The sequence below is a fragment of the Macaca nemestrina genome, chromosome 7, assembly GCF_043159975.1.
Source record: "Macaca nemestrina isolate mMacNem1 chromosome 7, mMacNem.hap1, whole genome shotgun sequence".
Lineage (NCBI taxonomy): Eukaryota > Metazoa > Chordata > Mammalia > Primates > Cercopithecidae > Macaca > Macaca nemestrina.
The window spans coordinates 93,952,367-93,979,698 of record NC_092131.1 but is presented as its reverse complement, the minus strand read 5'-3'; the positions used below and the strand labels follow the sequence as shown (position 1 = coordinate 93,979,698).

At 38.6% G+C, this 27,332-nt stretch overlaps 1 long non-coding RNA gene across 1 annotated transcript in view; it reads left to right on the top strand.

Annotated features, from left to right (window-relative positions):
* The window catches only part of LOC139364118 (uncharacterized), a 177,177-nt gene that overhangs the window by 147,747 nt on the left and 2,098 nt on the right, over positions 1-27,332 (top strand). The window contains exons 3-4 of the long non-coding RNA XR_011625399.1: positions 7,837-7,923; positions 27,088-27,207. This is a non-coding gene — a long non-coding RNA (uncharacterized lncRNA). The remainder of the gene's footprint in view (positions 1-7,836; positions 7,924-27,087; positions 27,208-27,332) is intronic.

Here is a 27,332-nt window from a genome sequence, read left to right as displayed (position 1 = left end):
GTGCTGCCCTTGTCATCTCTGTATTACTCTGGGAGTCCTGCCAGTCCACTGGCTGCTTGTGTGTTGTGGTGTCCACTGGGTGGACACAATCCATGGCTTCCTCCATTGTTTTGGGCATCCATGCGCTTCCATTGTTTCCAGACTCCATAAGTGTTTTGAATGTGTCTGTGTTATGATGGTTCCCACCAAACTCACATTTTGTTTGTACTTATATCTACATTGTTAACTTTATATTTGTTCTAGGTATGCATGCATCTATAATTGTTCTGTTGTTCTGGTATGGATGTTACTCCAGGACCAAGCCACAGTTTAGTGGAAGCTGATGTATAGGAGTCAATTTGGCTTAGCATAAATCTTGGCTCCGCCCTTTGCTATGTAATTTTGATGACTTTTCTTAGCTTCAGTTTTCTCATATATAAAAATACAAATATCAGTTCTGTTCTGCAGTGTTGTCGTGAGGACTGAATGAAGTACCATGTAAAGCACCCTGCATGTAATAAGGACTCAGTCAGTGCTTGTTTCTCTCCTCTGTCTTTCCTTCCTTTTTCTTTTCTTTTCTTTCTCTCTTCTTTTTGCATTTACCTTGTTGCTATTGCAGTTAAATAACATTGCATAATGAAAATACTGTGAGATTTAAAATTGGAAAAAAAAATTGTTTAAATCTTAGATTCTTCAATCACTTTGGACAGATTATTTAACATTTCAAATCTCAGTTTCCCTATTTCAAATAGGGGTGTGGTCTTCACCCACACCACCCTGAACACACCCCATCTCACCTAATGGGGTATAATTGCACCCTTATTGTAAGGTTGTGTGAGAAGCAAATTTGATTCTGGCACCACATGCATCGTATTCCCAAAAGGAAATCCATACCTTGTTTTCTTTTTTTTCTTCCCTATTTCTCAGCAAAAAATGAGGACAGGACCTCCACTCCTACCTTCTGTCTTAGTGTCCCAGTTAAATTGTCAAATATTTAAAAAATAGTTCAGCTGAGCAAGCTCAGTTAAGAAGGATAGAGTATTATACAAGCTTCTTCCACATTGGTTCTATAAAGTCATATGGAATGGAAAGACATGAAATAAAGAACCGGAGGAACTTCTACCCAATATAATTGGAAAGAGAAGAGCTGTGGCTATTCTCTGGTCTCTCACGGTTATTCACATTTCTGATTTTCTCCCCACAAGTGTCTATTCTTTTCCTTCTCTTACATATATATGTACGGCCAGCACCTTTAATTCTACATGGGGATCTCTCCCCTGCCCCCACCACCATCTAGTTCCTTTGCATGTTTTAATTCAAACGTCTAAGAAAGAAAATCTAATTGAAATCACTCCTCACTTTCAGGAGGAGTAGTACCTATCCTGGGTTCTTTACGAGCTTATTAATTGGATCCCATTGGTAATAGGTCATCCCATCAAATCCATCTGCTGTAGACACAGCCCAGAAGATTCTCTGCTTAGGGGTGAATGTGGGAGACTAAAGCAGAAGTGGAAGCTGAGCTTGGCAGATACATTGACACATATAGAACACGAAACTAGTTAATTTTTACTAATGAGTGAAATTGGTCTCTGTTCTGTGGTAGTACATTTGAAAAATCTCGTAGAGGAAGAATCAAGATAAATAGAGTTGAGATAAAAAAAAAAAACAAGAGGAAGAAGAAGAAAGAAAGCTAAGGAAAAAGGATATTTTATTATTCCATCGTAAACCCAAAGGAAACCTCCTGACAGCATCCCACAATTATCTCTAGAACACCAGAGGATTCTCTGCCAATTAACTTTAGTTTACAAGAAGTTTTACAGGCTATGTTGCAGAAAATTTCTCTGCTGGTGGAGATAACATCTAAATAACCTGGTGAGGCTTTTCCACTCTAATTGTAATAAGGTTTTGAACTCAACAAAAGCTCTTGACAGGGGTGAGAAGATACCCTCTGCAAGCATGCTCTGAGGTGACCGTGCAGACAAGGCACTCTCTTAGAGGCTGGGATGTCAGTGCTATTCTCATTAGGGGCCTTCAGCTACCAAAGCAAGCCCTGGCCCCCAGATTCTCCAGGGAAAGGCAGAGACCTCAGGAGGACACAACAGGAAGGGTGAGAGAAAGCCCAAGAAGGCAGTAGGGATATTTGTAGGAAAAAGAATTAGAGGCTGTTATAAAGCCAAGAGCTAAAAAAAAAAAAAAGTGTATTCTATAGTTGAATTCAAAGTGGAAATAATCAAATCTCCCCATTAGGCAGGTAATTCGAAAATCAGGTTCTTTAAATAGAGTGAATTAGCAGCACTCAGAAAATTCTTATATTTAAGGAAGACATTTCACTCTAGTGGCATTCTCAGTAGATTTCTTTATACTTTTCTCAATGATGAGGCATTGCAAAAATACTGGTAAAAATCTCTATTCCCGGTTTTAGTTTTTCTGCAGGAAACAAACAAAAAAAGCCCACTTTTATTGGTATGATGAGAATTTTGCCAGGTTAAATTCAAAACCACTAGTATTGGGCTCCTTCAGTGTGTATACAGTCTACGTGTGAGTCCATTTAATAATCCTTTGCCAATGTTTGTCCACAGCTTCTCTTTAATAAAGGTAATTTATTTTCATCTCTTGGCAAATTTGGAGATCAGAATTTGCCTGGCTAGGGTGAGCATAAAGTCAGTTGCTGATAAATGGCCTTAAAATATTTCTGCCACATGATTTTATAGGATCCTTTCTCTTGAACCATTCTCAGTTCCGTAATTTTGCACTGTGATTGTAGGCCAACCACTGGGGTATTCAATCTTCTAGATCAGGCCAGATAGGAAAATAGCTGTGCATTGATGACTTTTTCCTGGTTTGTTTGACAGTGTCTGTATCTATAATCAGGATCTCACCACAGGTCCAATGTGTCTACTCGCCTGGGCTTTTGAACTCAGTGTTTGCAAACCAGTAACAGAAAGATAGAAAGATAGGAGTTGAGTTCTGTTACTTCGTCGCTTGATTTGAGACATTTTATGTAGGGATTAGGATAAACCTCTTTCTTAAAAATAGCTCTACCTTTTTGAAGAAGACTCAGCAAAGATAAAGTTGTGTGGCTACACTGGTAGATATAATTTGAAAAGCAGCACTTGAGATTTCATTTGAGAAAAACAAACGTAAAACTTACACACAGGACTGGCTATATAATTTGTGGGGCCCATTGCAAAATGAAAAGGCAGAACCTCCTTGTTCCAACATTATTAAGAATTTCAAGATGATGCCCACAGAGCATTAGACTGAGCTGGGGTTCCTTCTGAGCATGGGATGCTGTGCTCTTGCCCCGCTTGGAAGGCAACTGGTGAATTGACTCAATGTAGTCATTTTTTCCTCAGTGTTTTCTGGAGGCGCAGGTAAGAGTGATTATGAGACTGATTAATTAAAATAACAAACACAGAGATTTGTTTCTAGGGTACTTTCAAAATTCCAGAATTCACTAATTACATAGAGCCCATCTTGCTATTTCTGTATCCACAATCATTAGATAAATGCTTCTGTTGTCCTGTGGGACATGCAGATAGTATTATGAACTCTTGCCTGTAGGATTAAGACTGACTATTCCTGTTCTCCCTTGTAGGTGAATGGTCCCACTGGAGACCCTGTGCAATGTTACAGTGTTGTACAGCTTATGCCAGGAAGCCCAGCGGAGGCACTTTTGAATAGCCATTTAGTCATCTAAACAGGGGCACTCAGTTCAAGGAAAGCAGAGAGACCTCTACATGCCCAGCATTGAATTAAAACTGCACCATCACAGGGGCAAGCCCGTCACAGATACAAGGGCAAACAGTTTTCCCATCTGGGGGCAATCAGAGTCTCTACTGTGGAGGGTGTTGAACAGCTTCCAAGAGCTAATCCATGAAAAGAGTTTCACATCGAGCTAGTATATAATAAAGGCTCAGTGGATGCTAGCTCTTATTATTACTCTAAAACGGAAGTCCTGAATCTTTAGCTCCATTTATATTTCCATTAAAAATGTGTAGGAGAATGTTAAAGTTGCATCATTGATGGTGATTTTTGTTTGGACGGGTCTGTTTCTAAAGTCCTTGAATAGAAAAGGGATTATTTTCTCGTTTAAGGGTTTGGCCATTCATGGGTCCCTGGAATTTGAGATAATTTTATGACTAGGATTCTGGGGCAGAGAGGGGTATTTTAAAATTAAATTAAAATTTTAAAACAGTTTTGGATTTACAGAAATACTGCTAAGACAGCACAAGGAATTCCTATATATCCTACACTATTTCTTCTATTGTCAAAATCTTAAATTGTTATAGCCACATTTGTCAAAATGAATGAACCAATACTGATGCCGTATTAACTAAATAAATAAACTCAAATGAAATCTATATTTAGATTTCCTTAGTTTTTACCTCCTTTTTGGTTGTTTGATTTATTTTGTCCTTTTTTTCCATTCCAAGTTCCATGCAGGATTCATATCATTCATATCACATTTAGCTACCACGTCTCCTTAGGCTCCTTTTGGCTGTGATGATTTCTCAGGTTTTCTTTGTGTTTGATGATCTTGACAGTTTAAAGAGTAGCAGTGGCCAGGCGTGGTGGCTCAAGCCTGTAATCCTAGCACTTTGGGAGGCCGAGGGCTAATCACAAGGTCAAGAGATCAACACCATCCTGGCCAACATGGTGAAACCACGTCCCTACTAAAAATAGAAAAATTAGACAGGTGTGGTGGCGTGTGCTTGTAGTACCAGCTACTTGGGAGGCTGAGACAGGGGAATCGCTTGAACCCAGAAGTCAGGGGTTGCAGCGAGCTGAGATCATGCCACTGCATTCTAGCCTGGGCAACAGGCGAGACTCCTTCCCAATAAAAAGAAAAGAAAAGAAAAAAAATGTAGTAGTGAGGCATTTTGTGGAGTGTCCCTCAATACAGATTTGTCTGATGATTTTCTCATGATTTGATTGTGGTGATGGGTTTTTGGGGAGAAAACCACAAGTGTAAAATGTCATTCTCATCACATCATAATAAGAATGCATGCTATCTACATTGTTTATAATGGATGATGTTAACCTTGATCACATGGCTAAGGTAATTTTGTAAGGATTTTTCACTGTAAAGTTATTCTTTGTTGTTAAGAGGGGGCATTAAAAGAATTTAGAGTTCCACATCCCAGAAGAAGAACATGATGTAACAGTATCCTTGAGCATAGGCTCCTGCTAGTCTGTATGTGTGGTTCATCTAACATGGAATCCAGTATGCAGAAGGCACTCAATACATACTTGATGGATGCAGGAGGGAGAAGTGGCCCAGGAATGTCACTATCTGAAGAACCCTATAGCTAATTGCAGTAATTTGACATAGTTATCATGCTGTGTTAACAATTTGCTTCACATTGTTCTAGATACTTGAGATATAGTGTTCATTGAACTCTCATAGCAACTCTCTGAGGCAGCAACTATTATCATCCTAATTTTACAGATGTGGAAATGGAGGCACACAGAAGTTCAATAACTCACTCAAGGTTGCACAGTGATTAAGTGGTCAGGATTGAAATCCAGGCAATCTGGCTTCAGAGATCATGCTCTTAAACACTTCAGCCTATTGCTCTTTGAAAGTTAGGAAGACATAGTCTGAGTTGGTCTCCTTAGGAAAGACTTCAAATCTCAAATCACATTAAGAGAAGCTCTTTAATAGGTGTGTGGTCTATACTCCATAAAATATGTGAAAAACATAAAAATAAAATCTGGATTTTTTTTTTTTTTTTGGTAAGTGCTAATACCCTCTCAACTCCACCCAGGCTGGAGTGCAGTGGCACTGTCTTGGCTCACTGAAACCTCCGCCTCCCGAGTTCACGCCATTCTCCTGCCTCAGCCTCCCAACTAGCTGGGACTACAGGTGCCTGCCACCAGGCCCAGCTAATTTTTTTGTATTTTTAGTAGAGACAGGGTTTCACCGTATTAGCCAGGATGGTCTCGATCTCCTGACTTTGTGATCCGCCCGTCTTGGCCTCCCAAAGTGCTGGGATTACAGGCGTGAGCCACTGCTGTCTGCTTTTACCAAAGAATTTGAGATTCATCGGGATTTGACAAAAGTGGAAGCAAGTAAGCCTAAAAGAAAAAAAAAGAAAGGAAAAAGTCGCTAGTAAGAACATTAAGGAGTACCATTTCAAGTCATATAAAATTTGAGGAATTTGTACTTCTCTAGTTCAAATTTTCATTTGTAGAATGTCTTCTTAATTCCGTGACAGCACTAATAATTGTTTTAGTGTTTTTGGAGCACATTCTTCTTAATACACACTTTATTATACCTACAGTCACAAATTTATATCTGTAAATTATAATTTTTTGGAGCAACACAAATTCAATCAGTGAATAGTAACAACTAAAGTATTTCCTAAGCCTTTTTTTAAAAAAAAATTCTACAGATAATCAGAGCATGAAACACATTTTAATTAAGCTATACTACACTACATCACACACTCACATATTCAAATATAGCACATGTATGCATAATAACAACAGTCATTCACTGAGAAGCCCTAAGTTACCCTAGCTCCAGGTAATACTGATACTCCCCTCCATGATGTTGACAGGTTCTTTATTAGAACATTTTGATACCCACCTTCTTAAACTGTATGAGTCAATCAAATAGTATAAAGTTATAATCTGGAATTATTCTTTATTTTCAAGCTTATGAAGTTCAAACACAAATATTTGCATTCACCTATCCTATTTGAAGAACAAATTCTGCTTGGAGCATCATTTATGCGCAGAATGACTTGCAAGAGGAAATTTTTACCCCTGAGGCTACTTAATAGCATTGTCTTAGCCTTAGTCTATATACATGTATGCGGTGTGCATTGTAGGAAATCTCACGCAAACCTGTACCTTTCACATGCATGAGTACCAACACGAGGCAAGAAATACCAGTGTTTAGGTGCTGTTCCACTTGCTGTTCAAGCTGCCTTCCCAAATTACTCACTTATAAAAAAGACAAGACTAAAAGAAAAAATCAAGCAAACAGTCATCTTGTTTTTATAAAATTAGACCAAGTTACATCTTTTAATGGCAAACCTTTCTGGATATTTTTTACATAACATCTAGTATGTTTTCTTATTTTGGTCAGCATTCAATGTTTGTCCTCTGATTATTTTGGCCGTGATGTTTTGCAAATGTAAATCAACCTTTGAAGCATCAATTTTAAAGGCAGGAAGTAGGGGCCGGGCACGGTGGCTCATACCTATAATCCCAGCACTTTGGGAGGCCAAGGAGGGAGGATCACCCGAGGTCAGGAGTTCAAGACCAGCCTGGCCAACATGGTGAAACCCTGTCTCTACTAAAAATACAAAAATATTACTTAGACTGTATGCAGTACTATATTAATCATCTGTGGTGTATTAATAGTAACATTTTAATTACAATTTTCTTGAAATTGTTGCAATAAGGAAGAATAATGTAAACATTTTCAGTATACAAAATATTACCGATACACACAGATATAACTATTTCATCTAATTACTTTGATTATGTAAGAGCTGAGCATATTTACATAGAGTGTGTATACAGTCACACGTTTCTATATACCAGTGAATGTGTGCATACATATATAGAGTGTGTGTACATATACATGTAATACAGTATGTTATTGTGTTCTTGAATCCCACCATCATTCAGTGTCTTGCCAAATAGCATTACAGGCATAGTGCCAGATCTTTTCACTTCCCCACTGAAGTCACTTGGAACATATCTGAACGTGGCAAAATACATTTGCCAAGTTATGTGCATAAAAACATCCTTTGATCTTTCAGAGTCATAAATATGTAATAAAGTACATGATTGCCCTACTGATCTGTCCAACATCAATCTTATCTTCCTTTTTTATAGGTTCATCAAAATAAGATATGATCAAGGTACAAAAGAGTTAAAGAAGCTATTTATTTTAATGTTTCCTTGGAGAGCATGCTTGTTATTGTGAGTACAAATTATATATATATAATATTTCATGAATGATGTTGAAGCATTAAAAATCACCTCTGCTCTTGAAGTTAACACAAAACTCTGGCCCACCGCCAATACTCTGCTTGTCCCCTTCTGGCTTCCTACTAGATACAGTGTCATTTTTTCCGGAATAATAGTGGAATAGCTGCACAAAATTTTGTTTTTAAGTCATAGACTCGATTCTGAACATCATTTATTTTTCAAATGTTCAGATATTTATACCCTTAAAGAACTATTTCTTTTGAGCCAAAGAGTACTAACCAAAGTTAGGGATGATCCACATTTTAAGACATCAAAATAAGGTTTATGGAGAGGAAAACAAGGATGGTGGAGATAATAGGAAGGAACTATGTAAGCAAAGGACAAGATATTTTACTGTTGTTGTTTTATTCTTTAAGAAGTGCATATCACTGGCTTCTATTCCAACTTGTGGTTTATTGAGTGTTTTTAACAACAAGCTGTAAGTGTGGGCTACATCAGGTGATGAGATCTTTACACTGACTTGTGAAATATTATAAGAAAGCAGAAACATTATGCAAGCAATAAATTGAGTGAGGGATGTTGTGAGTAGCAAAATCTACATTTTTTTCACAAGGAACAATTAAGATTGAACTAAGCATTTCAGTTGTGAAAAGGACACAAGTTTTACCTCATAGCAGAAAAAAAATTATCCAAGTTTAATCTGATATATTCAGGGCAGTATAAAACGGTGATTAATGTCAACGGGTACATTTTCAGAAATGTGAGCTGTGACTTCCTTCATGGTAGCACAGAATGGACTGAGTTAGTGTAGAATCAGTAATAAACCAGGACATTTTCTCCAGTGTACACAGTTATTCTATCAGGGAAGGCAGAAAGCACTCAAACAGTTCAATCAAATTCAATAATGTGGAAACATAATACAAGATTTTAATCTTGGCCAGCATGGTGGCTTATGCCTGTAATCTCAGAACTTTGGGAGGCCAAGGTGGGTGGATCACTTGAGGTCAGGAGTTCAAGATCAGCCTGGCATACATGGTGAAACTCTATTTCTACTTAAAAATTCAAAAATTAGCTGAGCATGGTGCTACTCTAGAGGTTGAGGCAGGAGAATCACTTAAATTTAGGAGACAGGGGTTGCAGTGAACCAAGATTATGCCACTGCACTCTAGCCTGTACTACAGAGCAAGACTGTCTCAAAAAATTTAATCTTACTATAAATTGTGAGACTGATTCATCATATAAATTTGGTTTTAGAAAAACAAAAATGACAAATACATTATCTGAGGCAGGTAAAAATGTAAACCACTTAAAGTTTAGAGAAATTTCTGAAACAGTACTATTTTGCCTATTGACATAAAAAGAACACTGGTCTTTACTAGGTCTTATTGATAACTTTGCATCTAAAAGATCATGAACAGTTGTGATTTCTATTTCACATAAATCTGTGGTTACAGTGGTCTTACTCTGATTTCCTATTAAAAAAAAATTCAAGCTTCTGCTTTGCACCAAACAATTTTAGTTGTGCCTTACTGTGGGAAGAGAAAGCTTCCTGTAATCCTGTATGCACACTCTGAATGGTTATGACCAGGTGAAAGACAATTGAGCCAACTCTCTACAGAGAACACTGCCTGACTTTGTAAAGGCATTTGAAGGCCAAAGATGTATCTATGTTTTGTGCACAGAGATGAAGGGAGCCCACACTTACGTTTCTGGCTAGGGATATCTCTAGTCTGACCATGTTTCATTCAATTCAAAATTACTCTAAGCTATGTCCAGAGCTCTGTGAGGGCACCCTACACGGGGCATTTATGTTTTTCATTCTTCTCTTACTCCCGTCTCTCATCTCTCACCCAAACCTGGTTTTCTCTCAGCCTTCAACCTTAGCTGTTTTAAATACCCTTAATCCTTAAGCCACCATCCCTCCTGTCCCATGCTCACTTAGAACTAATGAAGTCATCATTTTTCTAAGGAAATCAAGACTACGTATCTTGAATTTCTTTCTTAAGATCTCTTTTTTCAGCATTTCTCTTATTCTGCCTGATGCTGATTACTGTATCTCAGAGGAAAATATATCATGTTTTTATTCCTTATTTTATGAAAGAAACATTCAGTGATGCTTTTCCTGTTCAAGGATCTGAATTAAACTCATTTGAAACAAAGAAGATATATAATGCATAGCTTCTGCTTTAAAAAAGATACTATCTCAATGTGGCAGAATATACTACGTATAAAAGTGACTAATAATAGAGTCTCTAAGAAGTGTCCATGGGTAGAACAGAGAGTTGTCTAGGTTAGTAAGAGAAAAAGAAGCATTCTGGAGAGGAAAGGGAAATGTTGAGTAGGCTATTCAGCCAAGCCACACTCAAGATCAGGTACAGGCTTTAAAGGGCAGCCTAGGGCCAAACAAATGAGCCGTGAACTCGGGCAGGACAGTCTAGACTTAACTTGATAGGCAATGCAGAAATTCTGTCCAGAGAACTGTTAAGATCTTTAGGTTATATTGTATTTTTAGAAGTGGCTTTTAACAATAAAACAGGTCCAGAGAGCAATTTCCAGTGTGATAGAGTGAGAAGGTCAACAAATCCTATCCCCAAAAAAGCAACGATACATCTGGATAAGATGATTTAAAAAAAAAAAAAAATCATTTAAGCAACCCGATATTTAACCAAAAGCATAAAACAGAGAAGGGTTTATTTATGAAAACTACCAAACTTCTGGTATTAAATGTGGGAATCTGAGACATTTTTGAGTAAGGATGCTCCCATCCTCCATCCCACCTACCAGCTCCATCAGAGCCTTAGTTCAATCAAGGTGTGGCTGGCTTTGAAAATAGGAAGTTACCCATCATGGGAGAAGAGAACTCCCTTGACTTGTAATGTGGTCAAAGAAATCTCAAAGGTGAGAAAACAAGGGAGTTCAGAGGTTTCATTTGGCTGAGATTGCAGGTCGATTGGAGGTGAGATGTAGAACACAGGACTATTCAAGGATTTAACAGGGAGTTCTGGAAAATAGCCAAATCATTCCTAATAAGGTAGCCACATATCTTCTTATGATTTTTTTAGATTATAATTTTAAACGGTTTCAGGGGTTTATCATATACAGGAAAATAACAAAAAGGAGAAGGTAGTAAAGGGACATATAGTGAAGCAATTTCTGTAATTAATGGATTTAAATTAGTATTATTTTGAAGTAGGTTTAGAGGAATATTATAATGCCTACAACAACTACAAAAAAAAGAACCCTCAAAATAATATATTAAGAAATAACAGAAGTAAAGCCATATTTATGTAACCTAAAACAAAACAGCAAGAGAGGAATAAAAACTTTAAAAATGGTAGCATTCAAATGGCAAGCAAATTGGCAAATAAAATTTTACCTATATAAAAATGATAATAGATGTAAAGATTCTTTAGTGAAAAACCAGACTGCCAGATTAGATTTATTTTTTAAAACCTGATTCTATAATTTCTACCAAAAGCACTTTGTATTCAAAGACATAGATTGACTGAATTTTTCTTTTAATGCCTAAATATGTAGGGGGCAATTTGTAGAGGGAAATTTAAGTACATCAGAAATACGTAACAACCATAATGTGTATACACATCTAGCAAGAGAATCCCAAGCACATGAAACAACAAACTAGCAAACTGAAATCATATATCAACCATTCAACAATAACTGCTGAAAGAATTCAGTGACTTACTTTCAATGATTAATAAGAAAGATAGAAATTTATCAAGTTCAAAAACTTGAACAGGACTATAAAACAATTTGACCTAATCGTCATATATAAACCCTTTGGTGTAACTACTGAAGATAGATATTGTCAGGCCTCTGAGCCCAGGCTAAGCCATCATATCCCCTGTGACCTGCACGTATACATCCAGATTGCCTGAAGCAATTGAAAATCCACAAAAGAAGTGAAGATAGCCTTAACTGATGACATTCCACCATTGTAATTTGTTTCTGCCCACCCTAACTGATCAATGTACTTTGTAATCTCCCCATCCTTAAGAAGGTTCTTTGTAATTCTCCCCACCCTTGAGAATGTACTTTGTGAGATCCACCCCCTGCCTGCAAAACATTGTTCCTAACTCGACCATCTATCCCAAAACCTGTAAGAACTAATGATAATCCACCACCCTTTGCTGACTCTGTTTTTGGATTCAGCCCGCCTGCACGCAGGTGACTAAAAAGCTTTATTGCTCACACAAAGCCTGTTTGGTGGTTTCTTCACACGGACAGGTGTGAAATTTGGTGCCTTGACTCGGATCAGGGGACCTCCCTTGGGAGATCAATCCCCTGTCCTCCTGCTTTTTGCTCCGTGAGAAAGATCCACCTACGACCTTTGGTCCACAGCCCAACCAGCCCAGGGAACATCTCACCAATTTTAAATCTGGTAAGCGGCCTCTTTTCACTCTCTTGTCCAACCTCTATCACTATCACTCAACCTCTTTCTCCTTTCAGTCTTGGCACCACACTTCAATCTCTCCCTTCTCTTAATTTCAAATTCCTTTCCTTTTCTGGTAGAGACAAAGGAGACACGTTTTATCCGTGGACCCAAAACTCCAGCGCCAGTCACGGACTCGGGAAGACAGTCTTCCCTTGGTGATTAATCACGCAGGGACAACTGCCTGATTATTCACCCACATTTCAGAGGTGTCCGACCCGCAGGGATGCCTGCCTTGGTCCTTCACCCTTAGTGGCAAGTACCGCTTTTCTGGGGGGCAAGAACCCCCCAAACCCTTTTCTCCATGTCTCTACCCCTTCTCTGCTTTTCTGGAGGGCAAGAACCCCCCGACCCCTTCTCTCCGTGTCTCTACTTTCTCTTTTCTCTGGGCTTGCCTCCTTCACTATGGGCAGCCTTCCACCTTCCATTCCTCCCTCTTCTCCCTTAGCCTGTGTTCTCAAAAACGTAAAACCTCTTCAACTCACACCTGACCTAAAACCTAAATGCCTTATTTTCTTCTGCGACACCGCTTGGCCCCAATACAAACCTGACAATGGCTCTAAATGGCCAAAAAACGGCACTTTTGATTTCTCCATCCTACAAGACCTAAATAATTTTTGTCATAAAATGGGCAAATGGTCTGAGGTGCCTTACATCCAGGCACTTTTCACACTTCGTTCCCTCCCTAGTCTCTGTTCCCAACGCAATTCCTCCCAAATCCTTCTTCTTTCCCTCTCGCCTGTCCCCTCAGTCCCAACCCCAAGCATTGCTGAGTCTTTCCAGTCTTCCTTTTCTACAGACTCATCTGACCTCTCCCTTCCTCCCCAGGCTATACCTGGGGAATCTGCCTGATAGTTCCATTAGGGATCCTCTCGGGGAACTGCTCACAGCCGCCCTTCTTCCCAACCCTCATTGCCAGGCTGAGCTAAGTCCCAGTTCTTCCTCAGCCTCCACTCATCCACCCTATAATCCTTCTATCACCCCCACTCTTCATACCCGGTCTGGCTTACAGTTTAGTTCTGCGACTAGATCTTCCCCACCTGCACAACAATTTCATCTTAGAGAAGTGGCTAGAGCTGAAGGCATAGTCAAGGTACATGTACCTTTTTCTCTATCAGACCTCTCTCAGATCAGTCAGCATTTAGGCTCTTTCTCATCAGACCCACTAAATACATACAGGAATTCCAATATCTAACTCTGTCCTACAGTTTAACCTGGAATGACTTAAATGTCATCCTGACTTCTACCCTCTCCCCAGATGAATGGGAAAGAGTTTTTTCTCTAGCCCAATCTCACACTGATAACCACTGGCTTCACAAGTCAGACCTCTAGGAAGGCATTAGAGCAGTTCCCCGAGAGGATCTCTAATGGAACTATCAGGCAGATTCCCCAGGTATAGCTAGGTGAGATTACATGATTTCCTGCCTAGTTGAAGGGCTTAAAAAGGCAGCTTACAAAGCTGTTAATTATGACAAACTTAAATAAACTACCCAAGGTAAAGATGAAAACGCAGCCCAGTTCATGGCCCGCTTAGCAGCAACCCTTAGACGCTTTATCACCCTAGACCCAGAAGGGCCAGAAGGCCGCCTTATTCTTAATATGCATTTTATCACCCAATCCACTCCTGACATTAGGAAAAAACTTCAAAAATTAGAATCTGGCCCTCAAACCCCACAACAGGAATTAATCAACCTTGCCTTCAAGGTGTACAATAATAGAGAGGAGGCAGCCAGACAGCAATACATTTCTGAGTTACAATTACTTGCCTCTGCTATGAGACAAAACCCAGTCACACTGCCGGCACACAAGGACTTCAAAATGCCTAAGCTGCACACGCCTAAGCCTCAGCAGTCAATCATTCCTACAGGACTTCCTCCATCAGGATCTTGCTTCAAGTGCCAGAAATCTGGGCACTGGGCCAAGGAATACCCGCAGCCCGGGATTCCTCCCAAGCCATGTCCCATCTGTGCAGGGACCCACTGGAAATCAGACTGCCCAGCTCACACAGTAGCTACTCCTAGAGCCCCTAAAGCTCTAGCCCAAGGCTCTCTGACTGACTCCTTCCCAGATCTGCTCGGCTTAGGGGCTCACAGCCACATCTCATTGCCACCCTTCTTCCCAACCCAAAGTCTCCTTTGCATCTTCCTCTCATATCTCACCCACCTTAACCCACAAGTATAGGATACCTCTACTCCCTCCTTAGTGACCTATCATGCACCCCTTACCATCCCATTAAAACCTAATCACCCTTACCCCACTCAATGCCAATATCCCATCCCACAGCACGCTTTAAAAGGATTAAAGCCTGTTATCACTTGCCTACTATAGCATGGCCTTTTAAAGCCTGTAAACTCCCCTTACAATTCCCCCATTTTACCTGTCCTAAAACCAGACAAAGCTTACAGGTTAGTTCAGGATCTGTGCCTTATCAACCAAAGTGTTTTGCCTGTCCACCCCATGGTGCCAAACCCATATACTCTCCTATCCTCAATACATCCCTCCACAACCCATTACTCTGTTCTGGATCTCAAACATACTTTCTTTAGTATTCCTTTGCACCCTTCATCCCAGCCTCCCTTTGCTTTCACTTAGACTGACCCTGACACCTACCAGGCTCAGCAAATTATCTGGGCTGTACTGCCGTAAGGCTTCACAGACAGCCCCCATTATTTCAGTCAAGCCCAAATTTCTTCCTCATCGGTTACCTATCGCGGCATAATTCTCATAAAAACAACACATGTGCTCTCCCTGCTGATCGTGTCTGGCTAATCTCCCAAACCCCAATCCCTTCTACAAAACAACTCCTTTCCTTCCTAGGCATGGTTGGTGTGGTCAGAATTCTTACACAAGAGCCAGGATCGCACCCTGTAGCCTGTTTAGCCAAACAACTTGACTTTACTGTTTTAGCCTACTAGCCCTCATGTCTGTGTGTGGCAGCCGCCACCACCCTAATACTTTTAGAGGCCCTCAAAATCACAAACTATGCTCAATTCACTCTCTCCAGTTCTCATAACTTCCAAAATCTATTTTCTTCCTCCCACCTGACGCATATACTTTCTGCTCCGCGGCTCCTTCAGCTATACCCACCCTTTGTTGAGTCTCCCACAATTACCATTGTTCCTGGCCTGGACTTCAATCCGGCCTCCCACATTATTCCTAATACCACACTTGACCCCCATGACTGTATCTCTCTGATCCATCTGACATTCACTCAATTTCCCCATATTCTTTCACGTTCCGCACCCTGAAGACACTTGGTTTATTGATGGCAGTTACACCAGGCCTATTCGCCACTCACCAGCAAAGGCAGGCTATGCTATAGTATCTTCCACACCTATCATTGAGGCTACCACTCTGCCACCCTCCACTACCTCTCAGCAAGCCGAACTAGTTGCCTTAACTCAGGCCCTCACTCTTGCAAAAGGACTAAGCGTCAATATTTAAACTGACTCTAAATATGCCTTCCATACTCTGCACCACCATGTTGTTATATAGGCTGAAAGAGATTTCCTCACTATGCAAGGATCTTCCATCATTAATGCCTCTTTAATAAAAACTCTGCTCAAGGCCTCTTTACTTCCAAAGGAAGCTGGAGTCATTCACTGCAAGGGCCATCAAAAGGCGTCAGATCCCATTGCTCTAGGCAACGCTTATGCTGATAAGGTGGTTAGACAAGCAGCTAGCATTCCAATTTCTGTCCCTCATGGCCAGTTTTTCTCCTTCACATCAGTCCCTCCCACCTACTCCCCCGCTGAATCTTCCATCTATCAGTCTCTTCCCAAAGAAGGCAAATGGTTCTTACACAAAGGAAATTATCTCCTTCCAGCCTCACAGGTCCATTCTATTCTGTCATCATTTCATAACCTCTTCCATGTAGGTTACAAGCCGCTAGCCCGTCTATTAGAACCTCTCATTTCCTTTCCATCATGGAAATCTATCCTCAAGGAAATCACTTTTCAGTGTTCCATCTGCTATTCTACTACCCCTCAAGGATTATTCAGGCCCCCTCCCTTTCCTACACATCAAGTTTGGGGATTTGCCCCTGCCCAGGACTGGCAAATTGACTTTACTCACATGCCCTGAGTCAGAAAACTAAAATACCTCTTAGCCTGGGTAGACACTTCCGCTGGATGGGTAGAGGCCTTCCCCACAGGGTCTGAGAAGGCCACCGCGGTCATTTCTTCCCTTCTGTCAGACATAATTTTTCGGTTTGGCCTTCCAGCCTCTATACAGTCTGATAATGGACCAGCCATTACTAGTCAAATCACCCAAGCAGTTTCTCAGGCTCTTGGTCTTTGATGGAACCTTCATACCCCTTACAGTCCTCAATCTTCAAGAAAGGTAGAATGGACTAATGGTCTTTGAAAAACACACCTTACCAAGCTCAGCCACCAACTTAAAAAGGACTGGACAGTACTTTTACCACTTACGTTCTCAGAATTCAGGCCTGTCCTCAGATTGCTTAAATTGCTATAGCCCATTTAAGATCCTGTATAGACGCTCCTTTTTATTAGGCCCCAGTCTCATTCCAGACACCAGATCAACTTGGACTGCACCCCAAAAAACTTGTCATCCCTACTATCTTCTGTCTAGTCATACTCCTATTCACCATTCTCAAGTACTCATAAATGCCCTGCTCTTGTTTATACTGCCAGTTTACACTGTTTCTCCAAGCCATCACAGCTGATATCTCCTGGTGCTATCCCCAAACCATCACTCTTAACTCCCTCTTAAAGTAAATATATAATCTTTGTCGGCAGGGCTAAGCTGAACCTCCCTAGACACTCTAATTAAATGTCCTGAGTCCTCCCAATTCTTAGTCCTTTAATATCTGTTTTTCTCCTTCTCTTATTCTGTTTAGTTTTTCAATTCATACAAAACTGTATCCAGGCCATCACCAATAATTCTATACAAATGTTTCTTCTAACAACTCCACAATATCACCCCTTACCATAAAATCTTCCTTCAGCTTAATCTTTCCCATTCTAGGTTCGCACACCACCCTTAATCCCGCTCAAAGCAGCCCTGAGAAACATCACCCATTATCTCTGCATATCGCCCCCCCCAACAAAATTTTCACTGCCCCAACACTTCAACACTTTTTATTAATTTTGTTTTATTTTTATTTTGTTTTATTTTTATTAATATAAGAAGACAGGAATTTTGTTTTATTTTTATTAATATAAGAAGACAGAAATGTCAGGCCTCTGAGCCCAAGCTAAGCTATCATATCCCCTTGGCCTGCATGTATACATCCAGATAGCCTGAAGTAACTGAAGAATCACAAAAGAAGTGAAATTTAAATGGCCTGTTCCTGCCTTAACTGATGACATTCAACCACAAAAGAAGTGAAAATGGCCGGTCCTTGCCTTAACTGATGACATTACCTTGTGAAATTCCTTCTGCTGGCTCATCCCGGCTCAAAAAGCTCCCCCACTGAGCACCTTGTGATCCCCCACCATTGCCCACCAGAGGACAACCCCCTTTGACTGTAATTTTCCTTTACCTACCCAAATCCTATAAGACAGCCCCACCCCTATCTCCTTTCGCTGACTCTCTTTTCAGACTCAGCCCGCCTGCACCCAGGTAAATTAAGAAGCTTTATTGCTGGCCTGGCGCGGTGGCTCAAGCCTGTAATCCCAGCACTTTGGGAGGCCGAGACGGGCGGATCACGAGGTCAGGAGATCGAGACCATCCTGGCTAACCCGGTGAAACCCCGTCTCTAGTAAAAAATACAAAAAAATAGCCGGGCGAGGTGGCAGGTGCCTGTAGTCCCAGCTACTCGGGAGGCTGAGGCAGGAGAATGGCGTAAACCCGGGAGGCGGAGCTTGCAGTGAGCCGAGATCCGGCCACTGCACTCCAGTCTCCGCGACAGAGCAAGACTCCGTCTCAAAAAAAAAAAAAAAAAAAAAAAAAAAAAAGAAGCTTTATTGCTCACACAAAGCCTGTTTGGTGGTCTCTTCACAGAGACGCGCGTGAAAGATAATATTTTCAAGCACATATGGGGAATTCTCCAAGATAGAGCATATTTTGGGTGACGAAATAAGCTTGAAATCAATTTAAAAGTATTTGTGTCCCATAAATATGTCATCTTACCACAGTGGAATTAGAGATAACCAACAAACAGAAATCTTAGAAATAGCCACTTCTTCAAATATTTGGAAATTTAACAACATACTTTTAAATAACCCAAAAGGGAATTTTAGGAAAATACTGAAATTAACAAAAATGAAAGTACTATTTAGCAGAATTTATGGGGTTCAGTTAAGCAATGGTTAGAGGGACATTTACAGCAAAAAACAACTAAAGAAAATCAGAAAGTTCTGGTTTTCAGAAAGTTCTAAAATCAATAATTTAAGCTTCCACCTTAAGAGACTAATAAAATAAGTGGAACAAAACTACTACTTACAATATCCCTCACTCAATTTATGGCTTGCATAATGTTTCCGCTTAATGTAGAACAAAACTAGAAGAAAGAAAATATTAAACATTAGAAGGATAACAAAAGGAATAAACAGGAAAGTGGTAACAATAATATTAAATCAAAAGTTGCTTTTTTGAGATCAAAAATAAAATTGAGTTACCTTTAGCTGTAATGACAAAAAGTAAACAAAAGAAACACATTACCAATATCAGAAATAAAAAGGAACATTACTAACAAGTATAAAGAAATTAAAAGAATTAAGTATAATATTGTGCAAAACGATATGCCATAAAATTAGATAATTTAGATAAAATAAAACTTAGACATAAATTATCAAAACTGACTCAAAAGGAAATAGGAAACCTGAGTTAACTGTAATAAGACATTACCTCAGTAATTAAAATTTTTTCCATAAGAAAAGCCCAGACCTATAAACTTTCACCTGTGTGATCTATCAAATATTTAAAATAGAGATAATAAAATTCCTTCATAAACTCTTTCAAAAAATAGAGGAAGGCGCACTTCCCAGCCCATTCTATAAAACCAGTACTACTCTATCACCAACACCAGAGAAAGGCATCACCAGAAAATAAAACTCCACACCAATATTTGTCATGAATATAAATACAAATGTTCTTAATGAATTTTTCGCAAACTGAATTCAGCAACACCTAAAAATATTGTATGCCATTATTATATGGCATTTATATAAAATTAATAGAATTAAGAAAAAATCAACCTGATCATTTTGTAGATATAGAAAAACCCTTTGAGAAAATGCAATCCCTAACAAAGATAAGTCTCAAGAAAATAAAAATAAAAAGAATTTTCTTCAACCTGATATAAACAATCTACAAGAACTTACAGTTTATATCAAGTTTAATTGTGAAAGACTAAATGCTTCTTCCTAAAAATGGGTACAAGGCAAGGATGCCCCCTCTCACACTTCTATTCAACAAAGCTGCATAGAATGGAGGTTCTACACACTGCTATGAGAAAAATAAAATTACTGAAAAGAAGGCAGACTTGTAAGGAGGAAGCAAAACTGTCTTTTTATAAATGACATGATTCTGTATTAAGAAAAACGTATCTAGAAAATCCTGAGGAATACGCAATTAAATTAGTAGAGCTAATGAATGAGTTTAACAAAGCCAAAAGATACCAAAAAGTCATTGCAGTTTTATATAGTAGCAATGAACAATTTGAAATTTTGAAATTGAAATGTAAAATTTGAATTTGAAATTCAAATGTAAAAATTTCAGGCTGGGCATTGTGGTTCACGCCTGTCATCTTACCACTGGGAGGCTGAGGCAAGAGAATTGCTTGAGCCCAGGACTTCGAGACTAGCCTGAGCAGCATACTGAGACGTCATCTCTAAAAAAAATCAAAAAATTAGTAAGGCATGTTTTTTTGCACCTGTAGTCCCAGATACTCTAGAGGCTGAGGTGGGAGGATCACTTGAGCCTGGGAGGTGGAGGCTGCAGTGAGCCAGGATTGTGCCACTGCACTCCAGCCTGGGTGACAGAGTGAGACCATCACACACACACACACACACACACACACACACACACACACACACACACAGAGTAAAATATTTATATCTTCAATAGGATAAAAAGGTTAAGGCATCATTGCTTAGAGAGATTAAAGAGGATCAAAATAAATGAAGAGATACTTTATGTTCATTGATAGAAGAGTAAATATTGGTTGAATGGCAATTCTTTTTAAATACTGCGAATTCACAATCACTATCAAAATTCTAGGATAATTTTTTTGACAGAAATTCTTAATCTGATCCTAAAGTTGATATGAGAGTTCAAAATACTTTAGAGAGCAAACACAATTTTGAAAAAGAAGAAAATGTGGAAGGGCAGATACCATCCGGTTTTGAAACTTACTGTGGAGCTACAATTTAAAAATCAAGAGAGTGTAGTTTTGGCAGAAAAATGGCAATATGGAAAAATGGAAAACAATTGAGATACCAGAAATTAACACTTATGTTTATAGTCAACTGCTTTTGGAAATAAAAATGCTATGACAGTTCATCGGTGAGAGGATAGTTTTTTTATTAAGTAGTGCCAGAATAATCACCTCAATAAAGGAAGTAAAAATACTTTCTACTTAGAGCTCCGGATCCTTGAGCATATGCTTCCTAAGCTGATTAATGGCATAAGTCTACTGCATTGCCACTGTGCACCAAAATATATCACGAATTGATCAATGATTGAAGTAAAAATGTTAAATCATAAAAACACTACAAGAAAATATTGAAGAGTTTTTTTTATAAATATATCCTTCTGGGCAAGCATCATAATTCAGAATAAATTAATCTATAATTAATGATTGTAGAATTGTAGAATAAATAAGTCAAGAATTTAAATGTGAAACTACTTAAGAAAACATGGAGAAACTACATTACCTATTAAAGTGCAGAAGAACTTAATTATGACTCAAAATCCAGAAGCCATAAAATAGCTTGATAAATTTGGTTATGTAGAAAGTATAAATCTTCTGCATGACAGGATGTCATTTCATTTCATAGACAAAAAAAAAAAGCTAACCTTCTAAAATATTACTTCAGACAGTGATAAGATAAACATCCACAAACCAATGATAAGCGATCAAAAATACGAAATAAATAAATAAAAAGAAAGACATAAAAAGGACTCTTAAACCTATTTAAAGTATTCAACCTTCTCATAAGAAGAGAAATATTTGTTTCTTGTATATGAAATACAGGAGCCGGCAACTCTAAGGCTTTAGGTAGCAGAAACTAATGAAGAAGTTCTCTAGGGCTTCACTGTCAAAATGTTTCTTTTTAATGTACTCCAGTCACTTTCTAAAAGTAACAGAAACTCCCTAAAAAAGCAGTTTGACAATATGTACTAGAATCTTAACAATTTTGATATGTCACCCTGCCATCTCATTTCAGAGAATATACCCTAAAGAATAATAATTAGACTTACATACCAGGATATATGTGACAAGGATGTGTATTAACAATGAGCCTGGCTAGATTTGACTTAGGTCAAGTGTTACTTCTTGGCCAAGGGAGTGCAGAGAATCTCATGGAAACAGAATGCAAGGGAGAGGATTTGTCTATTTGTTTAACAGATAATTTATAGGGCTTATTATGTGTCAGGCACTGTTCTAATTGCTTTTGTGATTAATTGCTCAGTTCATCCTCATAATATCCCCATTTTACAGATGATTAGCTGTATGCACAGAGATGTTAAGTAACTTGTCCAATATCTCACAGAGTTGAGATTCAAACATGGCAGTGTAGGTTGAAAGTCCATGCATTCAATAATGGTCCCAAAGAGAATCAAAGTGCTATTTTCAGAAGAAGGGAACAATTTGTGTTCAGTCAAAACCACAATGTCCATTATTGTCAGTGGTGTCTGCTGCCCAGAGCAGACACTCTCAGGTATTCCCATAAGACACATGGGCTACGCTGATGGCAGCACGTGGAGCACAGCTTTATAGCTGACTTGAATGTGTCCATCTGAAAGACCCTACGGCACAATGTGTCTGGGACTCACTGGAAACTTAATAAGCACTGTCGAATAATATCAAAGAGATTTAGGAGGAAAGCATTCCTTCTTGGTTTTCACCTCAAAGTTTGTGGAGACAGGGTCCTTGGAGGAAAAGGGAAATCTACGAAAAAATATGGTTCAAATAATATGCAAGGCTTCAAACTTGGGTTTTATTAATTTCTATTGCATTATAATTCTAATACCAGGCTGACAAGAACAAAACTGGGAACTAATCTCACAGTGTATTAGTAGCACAGACTAAGGCATTTTAATGTTGGAGGTACTTGCTTAAAAGTCAAAATAGCAAAAAAGTGTGATAATTTGATAGACATTAGTAAATTATTAAAACATGGATTCAAGAACTATCTGTGAGGACCTAGAATGAGCCAGCGAAAATGGTAGGCTCTGTGCACCATTCTAAGAGCCATATTGCTTTCTGTAATTTGATCATTTGAAAAAAAGCAGTCATATGTGGTGATACTTATTGATTTAACCATTCTAGTCAAATAGCTTGCCATCTATTTTGTAGAGAAATGTGGTAACTTTTTGTTGCTTGACTTTCATATGAATTAGTTCCATTAAAAACAGTTAAACCAGTGGCTTAGGTATACTGTGTCAATATCTATTTCATTTACATACAAATGCTCTGAGTACTAAAGCTACCTCTTGTGCTGCAGTGAGCTGCTGGTGGTTATTACACAGGTATAAATAATTAGAGAGTCACATACAAGACTTGATTCATGTTAGTGGACAATTGAGATGATTCTGACATTAAAACAAGCATTTTGTGTGTCTGAGCTCTCAAATGAATCAAGTCATTTTCCCTTTGTTTTGGGAATACACAGGATACATAAATGTTATACCAACTTTTCCATTCATAAGAGATGTGAAAAAGTGTGTAAACTTTAGAAATTAGAAAAACGTTTAACCAAGAAAGCAAAACATATTGTATCGTTCTATTAACACATAGAATTCTGTATCCTATTTTCTAGGGTATTACATTTAAAAAAATAATTGACATAACAGTTATTTTCCTCACATTTTTCACTGTTAATCATCATCACTATCATAATTATTTTGGTATACATTTGATTATTGTTTTCTGAGATAGATTCCTTGAAATGAGATTGCCAGGAAAAAGGATATAGAATCTTTTTAGATGTTGGTACATATTGTCAAACTGAGTTTTAGAGCTTCTGTTACTCTTAAAGTGTAACTGAAGAGAAGAGAAGTGCCCAGTTTATAGCATTACACGGACTCTCATTGCCCCCTTTTAAATCATTACCATGCTTAATTCAATAAAGAAAAAAACAACAGCTGCTTGTTTTAATTTTTATGCTTTTGTGTGTGTGTGTGTGTGAGAGAGAGAGAGACAGAGAGAGAAAGACAGTTTCATTATGTTGCCCAGGTTGGAGTGCAGTGGTGCAACCCGGGACTCCTAGCCTCAAGTAAACCTCCCACTTCAGCCACCCAGCTAGTACCCACCACTGCGCCCAGCTCTTTTTAAAAAAAATTTTTGGGCCGGGCGCGGTGGCTCAAGCCTGTAATCCCAGCACTTTGGGAGGCCGAGACGGGCGGATCACGAGGTCAGGAGATCGAGACCATCCTGGTTAACACGGTGAAACCCCGTCTCTACTAAAAATACAAGAAAATTAGCCGGGCGAGGTGGCGGGCGCCTGTTGTCCCAGCTACTCGGGAGGCTGAGGCAGGAGAATGGCGTGAACCCAGGGGGGCGGAGCTTGCAGTGAGCCGAGATCGCGCTACTGCACTCCAGCCTGGGGCACAGAGCAAGACTGCGTCTCAAAAAAAAAAAAAAAAAGAAAAAAAAAAAAAAGAAAAGAAAATTATGTTTCAGGGTTTATCATTTAATCACAAAAAATTTTTGTACAGATGGGGGTCTTGCTATGAGTTGCCCAGGCTAGATTCAAACTCCTGACCTCAGGAGATCTTCCTGCCTCAGCTTTCCAGGTTGCATCTGGCTATTTACAGGCTTTCAGAAAGTATTTGCTGTATCTCTACCTTGTCACATCATTGTGCTAGATACACTCACATTACAAATGTTGTCAAAAATGCCCACATGATAAAGAGGAGAATTAACATGCGAAATCTGAAGGCAGAGAACAAGAATAAGAGATTCCCAAGTAAAACAAAAAACATGGGGTTTGAAATAATGGAATATGTATTATTATCTTAAGCATCAGGAGTGTTCATTGCACTCAGCAAAAACTTAAGATATCAAACAAAAACATTAATGTAAAGGCTAATTAATGGTTTTCATTTAATTTTGATTTTGATATATTTGCTAAATGAGCTTTTACCCAAAGAGGTTACTGAGATACATAGTCACAGGATGTACCTGCCTAAATGCCTTGCAAAACACAGTCATTGAATATTATTCTGTGGTTATTGCAGCATTCATCATATTGAGCCTTATGATGCAACTGGAAGAGTTAGGACCCAAAACTCTACCTTTCCATTTACCTATTGTGTTTGTTTCCCATCACTGCTGTAACAGATCATCACACACAGTGACGTAAAGCAATGCACATTGTTAGCTTTTTACAATTCTGGAAGTCAGAAGTCAGCAATGAGTTTCACTAGGTATGAAGAATTCCAGGTGTTGGTCTTCAAACCTGAGTTCCTTCTAGAGGCTCTAGGGAAAAATCTATTTCCTTACCTTCTCCAACTTCTAGGGGCTGCTTGTGTTCCTTGCCTCCTGGCCATTCTCTCCAAAGACAGCAGCATCTTCAAATCTCTCTTTGATTCTGCTTCCATTATTGCATCTTCTCTAACTCTTCTAAGGAGCCTTTTGATCACATTGGGCCCACCAGACAATCCAGAATCATTTGTCTCAATGGCCTTAACTTACTGACATCTGTGAAGTCCCTTTTGCAGTGTAGGGTAACATGTTCATAGGTTACATGGAATAGGACCTGGACATTTTGTTGGGGGGCTGGGTCCTCTCTTCTGTTTAAATTACCTGTATTCAACAAAAATGTAAGGCTTTGTGACAAATTGTATTTAAGATGTGATAAATGCCAGTGTGTTCACTTTGTAAACATTCAATATTGAATGTTGTTATGGCTTATAATATCAATATTTATTGTATTTTTTGTGATGAACTGTAGGAAAAAAATACTTTTTCCTTTCTTCAGTCAGTCATTAGTCTCATTTTTCTCATTTTAGACTAAGGTTAGCACTCAAACAAAAACATACTTATTAACTAATGAGAATAATGAAAGCAGGCTATTTTGTATATTAATAGCTTTGCATTAGGCATAATGAATTTTATTCCACAGGGCAAAAGGGACTTCACAAATGAAAAAACTAGGAACCAATGCTCAACATATATCCCAGAAATTAGATGGCTAGGATTGACTATGTACGAGAAAACACACATTTTAATTATCTCATTTTCTCCTCCTATTATGTGACTTTCATAATGGAAACATGGCATAATGGAAGTAGCCCAAGGCTTTGGAATTAGACCAACCAGAGTTCAAATTCTGGTTGTTCTACCTATCAGATATTTGCATTAAGGTAATTTTTAAAATGTTGTTCTGAGCTTTTGCAAAATGGTTATTATAACATTCACCACACTGAGATATTATAAAGATTAAGTAAAATAATGTATGAAGATGACTTTACATAAATAAACTTAATTTGCTTTGCTCTATTGTCTTTGCTTTTAAAATAATTGTATTGCATCTACTTATATAGATTTGTCTTCATGCTTATAGCTAAAATAGTTGAAAATATTTTATTCTATGAATTGAAAAAATAAAGACTACTGGCTTTTCTCTTTCACTAAAATGCAAGCTTCCTGCATTTTGGGAAAATAAATATGGCACCAAATTTGTCTGCAGGCACAGAGATTACATCCCTCGAATGTTAATATATACCTATCTATATCCTATTTGCCCTCAGGTTCTTTTGAGGGATAACGATTTGTTTTAGATTATATTCTCAATAAGTGGTGAAATTTATAGACTCTTCTTCATAGGCACTCAGCAATGAAATAGAGCACACAATCATTAATAAATGATGGATGTTCTACATAAGATTCTGTGTTCTAGGTATGTATGCAAAAGATGACCTTACTCTGGAGTGCCACTAGAACTCTTCGAAGAAAAAAAAAAATGCTATTTGCTGTAGGGAAATCTTTCTGGAAAAGAATAATTTCACGTTTGAGTCAGCTTCCCTGGACTCTTGCCTCATGCATCTTCAGCCAAGTTCAGTCCATTATGAAAATCCACTCTCCCTTCCTCATGAAAGAACATTTGAGGTACACTTATTATATTAACTGAATTGTTACATATGTATTAAAAGTTCATAGCATGTGTTACTTTTATTTAATTTATTTTTGTAAGATGTCTTTCCAGGAATATAAAACCCTGGTTCATAATATTGCACCTTTTGTATACAATATTTGATATATGTGAGTAAATATATAACTATCTATCTGAGGGCAAGTAAATCAAAAACCATGAATCATCTCAAGTGTTGGAAATCATATGGTACAGAATTCATTACAGTTTGTGAACTGGAATGTTCACAAATCTCATGTTGAATTGTAATCCCCAGTGTTGGATGTGGGGCCTAGTGAGAAGTGTTTGGGTAAGAGGGGCAGATTCCTCATGAGGTGGTGCTGTTGTCACCATAGTGAGTGTGTTTTCATGAGTTCTGGTCATTTACAATGTATGGCACCTCCCTCCTCTTCTTGCTCCTGTTTTTTCCATGTGAAGATGCCTGCTCCAGCTTTGCCTTCCACCATGAGTAAAAGCTTCCCAAGGCTTCCCCAGAAGCAGATGCTGGCACTATGCTTCCTGTACAGCCTGAAAAACCTTGAGCCAATTAAACCTCAGGTATGTCTTTATAGCAATGCAAGAATTGCCTAATATAGGAAGTAACATACATGTTCCATGTTCTATCCTAAACATGGAAATGCAAGTATGTCATAAAATAAAACAAGTGGTTAAAACTGAAGAGA